The sequence below is a fragment of the Acanthisitta chloris genome, unplaced genomic scaffold (genome assembly GCF_000695815.1).
Source record: "Acanthisitta chloris isolate BGI_N310 unplaced genomic scaffold, ASM69581v1 scaffold31718, whole genome shotgun sequence".
Classification (NCBI taxonomy): Eukaryota; Metazoa; Chordata; class Aves; order Passeriformes; family Acanthisittidae; genus Acanthisitta; species Acanthisitta chloris.
This window is the reverse complement of record NW_008686989.1, coordinates 74,906-80,525: the sequence shown is the minus strand read 5'-3', so window position 1 is coordinate 80,525 and position 5,620 is coordinate 74,906.

The window sequence follows — 5,620 nt, the reverse complement described above, 5'->3', positions numbered from 1 at the left end:
TTTTAGTAATGTTTCGTTATAGTCTCCATTTATTACATCTTATTATAGAATTGAGTCATGAAACCAAGAATAAGAGATTCAGCTCCAGGAATGGGAAGAGTTAGATATACTAATGATCTGTGTGGGTCATGGATTGCCATTTTGAACACTATTTTCAAGCAAGGGCTGGTTATAGATAGTTGAAAATAATGGAGGTGAAACTCACTTGGAAAACTTTTCTATTTATTCCTAGTAATCTTTACACATGATAAACACCTCCAAATGTCATGGACTGACATCTGCATATGAGGAAACAAGGTGGTTTTATGTCTTATTAATGCATTTGCATATTTGTTTAATTTATAATTATTTTTTTTAAATATAGAAGGATAGTTAAAGTCACCACTGAGCGATATTTAAACAGTGCTCCTCTTTTGGTTGGTTGTTTTTTCCTGGCAGCTTCATCCTTTTCAGACTGCTGCAGCTATCTGCCCTTCCACAGGGATTGGTTGGCTTTTTTTTTTTTTTTTTTTTAAAGAACATTTGATTTAATTTTTTTTCCCTGCTAGGTTTGGCATTTTCCATCCTAAATGACTTACTCCAGGAGCGTGGGCTGCTGCTAACTCAGTGCAGTGTGTTTGGTGCCTGTCACATTTGCTGAAGTATGTGAGCAGTGCAGTGACCAAAGCTGTGCACCCAGGGCCTGTTCCCTCTGGGTGGGAGAGTACTCAGCTCCCAGGCTGGTCCTACTGGAGCTGGTGGTTGCCATCAACTTCTGTTTTCATATAACAGGTCTTAAACTATACCAATATCATTACTTAAAGACATTTCTGGCTTCAGCTGCCTGCTCTTTGTTTCTTCACACCAGGGTATGCCTTTCATAAACTATTCTGTAAAGCTGTCACACTGTGATCCAGGTGATTCCTGAAGATCAGTTATTAGCCCATTGCTTAATAGAGGGATAGGTGTGGGGTTTTTGTTAGTTCTTTAAGGAGTGTGTGTGGGTATATTGTGATCATCTATAAATTTCCTACACTTTTGCTCAGAATAATCTCTGAAACCTCACATAAGCTTCTTCTCACATCTTGTTCAAATGTGTTTCATAAAACTTCGCTAACCCCTGAGTGTCACCTGCAAATGAAAGGTCTCTGGGTCAGGGGCAGTATGGCTGCACAAGTTCATAGGATGTTTCATACATGATTGTGACTTCAGTGCATTACCTGTAGGACAGATGGGTTTGTGTTTGTTAGGAATGACCATAGGTGCTCGCTGTGAAGCCTTTGCTAAAGGCACATGCACTCTGGACATTTTTCTTGCATCATCTGGAGGTGATGCAAAGGTCCTGTCTCTTCTGAAGTGCAGTTATCATCAGGTCAGTGAGTTCTCAGCCGTGAGCTGGCCGGGACTAGTTGGAAGGAGGTTTTCTGTTGTCTTTGCATTTGTTCATGCTCTGACCTGTAAGACTATTGCAGTGAAAAGAGAAATGGATTGAGCCTACTGAAGTAGGGTAGGGGAGAAAAAAAGGTCTGACTACTTTAATTCTAGATGTTTCTTAGCTGCAAACTTGTAGTGTATTTTTTCAGCCTCTCTGGAGTCATAATGTGTTTTAGACAGGTGTTCACTGAGAGTCAGTTTGAAACTTAAAAATGGTTTAAAATGAACCATATTGAGCTGTTTGGAATCTCTAAGTCCATTTGTCTTTATTTTGTCACCAAAAGAATTGTACTATCTTCTCAGGCTGATTCTCTAGATCTAGAGTCCTGGATAGTAAAGATGGCAGGGCTCTTTTCTCCATGTGAAACATGACTGAGCATAGAAAGGGAGGACATAAGGGTGTTATGTTCAAAATAATTGGAAGTGTTGATGTCATGGTAGTATTGCATCTGAACTGTGCCAGCAAGTATTGTAATCTCAAACTAATCTTGGCATTTTGTGTTTCCTGAAATGCTACACACGGGAGTGAAGCAAAAGCAGATACCAGTCTTCCTGCACTGTCCTACTTCAGAGAAAGGAACAGCTGAATTCGAGAGGCTTTTTTGAGAGTGTGGTGCATGCAGTTCAAGCATAATGAGTATTGACACTTAATTAGATAGAAGTGTCATTTTTAATAGGCTTCTCTGTTAGCTGTGCCTTTCTTCTTGGGGGCAGGGAGGAGCAAGGGAGGGAATTGTCAAATTGTTGGAATAGTTTTTTTCAGATGAAACAGTAGCTTGCTACAGTATGACCTCACTAATTTGCTGTGTTCTGGTGTACATCCTCCTCACATTAACACATTTGCCACTATCCTATGTAGTGTGTGACCAAACACGCGTTAATTATTATTTTATGTTACAAAGTATGAAATTCTGGAAGTGACAGAGCAAGGTGTTTCACCTTTACCCTTTGTCTCTATTAGTATTTATGTGATAATAACAGTGAAAATCTTGCTTGATATCACACAGCAGTTGTTCAGACTTGAAACCCCTCTCCAAAGAAGTGGATAAAAAGCATTATTCAAGGAGGTTTTAATTTAGAAAGAAGTCCTCAAATAATTTTTAACTGAAAGTACTTATTTCAGGTATCAAGCCTGTACAGAAATCCTCAGCCAACCTCATGAAATCCTTGTATTTGTAAAATGAGATGAGTTAATCTTAGAAACTTGCCTGAGTAAGTGGCTAGAATATGCAATTCTCTGCTACTGGCTCATGTATGGGAGAAGTTGATGGTGGTAGAAAAAGGCTGAATTCAGCTTCTTTTCTCTCAGCTGTTGAACTTCAGGGCCAAAGTTTTCAGAAACTGTTAGATATACTTTACAAATTAATGGGTTTTGTGTTAGATTTGGCTCTTCATGTGTTTGAGGATTGAGAATGTGGGAAAGGAGGATGTAATGGTAGTTCATTCATTGAACTGAAGGTGAGATGATGTTTTGAGGGGCATGTGACTGTGGATCTTTGGTGCTTTCAAAAGTGAAGTACTTTCAGATAGGAATTTCTTCTGCTGTTATATGCTTCTGGCATCTGAGAGGGATTTAATCAAGCAGCACAGAGTGTCTGCAGATAATAGAAGTGTTGGAGAAATGTATAGGAGCAGCTGGAGGTGAGCTAAGTTGGTGTAGCAGTTTCACATAGGAACCATGGAGGCTGCTCAGGACCAGGCAGTAATAAAGGATGAAGGAAACCCTGAGCAGGGAAGCTTGGAGTCTTGGAGCTGCCAGCCCCATGCAGATGCCTGAGCACAATCTGGTTACCCACTAGTGAAGGGAAGTTGCTGAGGTTTTGGAAACTTTACATTCCTAACTTCCAAAACCGTTGTCTCCTTTTATCCAATGCTCTCTTTTGACAACTGTCTGGGAATGTAGTAGCACTGAGGGATTGGTGCATGTAGTTAATTGTACAGCCACAGTAACTGTCCAAGTTTGTCAGCAACGTGTGACATTTCTCTTTTTCAGTGAAGTTTTAGGAGAAGTTTAATAAGTGGCTATATGATAACTTTTCAGAACTATTCTTTTCCTTAAGCAGAATGAGTTTTATTAATTTATATGTTACAGATAATAAACTTAGAAATGAAGCAGAAGAGTTTGATAGAGCCCAGAATCGGTAACAATGCTGTTACCTGGCTAGAAGTCTTGCTGGAACCTTTGCACCTGGTGACTGCAGAGTGACATGAGCCAATGTTTACAGTTCAGCTTTAAAGAATGATGGATGCTTTCCATTGTTTGGTCAGGAGAAAGCAGGGAGAAATGAATGAAGTATGAATCGTTGGAATGAGTTCAGGATTGTAGTGCATGGGTCGATTCACTTAAAAGAAAATGCATTTCTGCTCTGATTTTATTTACAAGGAATGTCCTGGAGCTGTGTGATATATGAGAATTGCTGAAAGCATTCGCAACAAATTTGTGAAAGATAAAGAATTTGAACTGTTTTGTTGGACTAATGGGAATTCCCTCAAACTAGTGCATAATCAACTAATGCTTAGCAATTTCAAACTGGTTTGAATTAAAGCATTTATTGTAGTTTCACTGACATGTTTTCAATAAAGATATATAAAGATGTGCTCTAGATATAACTCAGTGTTTGTTTGAATTGCAGCATGTTGTATTACATTGTCTAGACCTTCAAAATTCTTTGTACTTTTATTGGATTTATTTCCTCTAGATGGTCTGGATAATTTTAGTAACACTGGGGTCTGCAATTTATTTCATGTCAAGCTGCATCATGTTACAAGGACATGGGTCTCTGAGTCTGGGCTACTTTTCCACCTCTTGCAGCAAATCCATGTGCTGTATTGGACAACAAATGAACAGGTTGGCTGCAGTGAAGATACATCCATGCCTTCTGGGTTGCTAAAATATGAGCTTCTAAACAAATGGAAATCTGGCAGTGCATTAGCTTCTCAGCTGCTTTAGATGAGCCATGAAAAATGAAGCTTCTCCTGTTCCTGCATGCATGTGTGCATACAGCAGTGTGTTACAGTGGTTGTTTTTGTGTGCGGCACATGAGGAGTTCTTTTAAAGTTTGCATCAAGTCAGCAAATTGTTTGCACTCTTGGATAAATTAAGTTTGAGTTAATTACATGCTTAACCAACTGCTTATTTGCTAAGCTGCTTAAAATCGGTTAGTTTATTGTAAGCCCAAGCAAATTGTCATTTTACTGTATACGTTTACATAAAAGAATAAAGGATGCCGAAAATTGACTTGTGAAGCTTCTGTATGCTCTTTAGTGCCCTAACCAAGCCAGTATTGCAGGAATGTTCTGTCCTTTGATAGGGAGAACACTCGCTAAAATTGCTTCATGGCTTGAAACCTGAGCTCAGGCAGGAAATGTGCAACTTACTCCCTCCACAGACCTGAGAGGTAAGTGGAGTTTCATTGCACAAGTCCTGTCCTCCAGTTGCTGTGGAAGCATGTACTTTGGGTTGTGAATTCAAGTTTCTAAACATTGTATAAAAATATTTTTGTGTAAGTGGCCATGGCACTGTCCATGACATGGATATGCACACACAGTAGTACCTTCCTTAAATTAACCTGCTGTTTAAACCAGTTGTTCTCGAACTTTTCTTTGGTGAAGTCTCAGCTTTTGTCTTTACTCCTATTTCTTTCAGGGATGCAGATTTACTTTGGAGCTTAAATCAGTCCTCTGTTTGTTCCATACTAACTTTAGCTATAATGTATCTTAGTTGCAGAAATATACAACCGACATAGCTGAATTTTTATCGGTTTTGGTCATTTTATTTGTCAATATTTGTTGGAAAATCAGATAGCTATGATGTATAACCTTATAAGCAATAGCTAGCCATGGCACTATTTTGTTAGCAAATTTTCAAAACATATAGCAAGAATGGCAGTATGGATCAGGGGAACTAATACTGCCTATGGTGCATGTATTTCTGGAATAAAGGAATAGTAAAGATGGTACGGGACAGTTTGGGGCCAATTATGTTGTAAACCAGATGTGTCACAGCAAAACCAGTAATTGCAGGGTCTGTGTGTGCTTAGCAACTGTGTCCTTCTTGTGCTGATAGAGGCTTAATATTGATTGTGTGCACATGATTGGCCACAAAGCAGTTATATGGAATAGCACTGGCAGATCTTAGAAGGAGGATATTTCTGATTGTGTGATGGTGAAGGAGTTTTTTTGACATATTCCCTACATACTTCCGTAG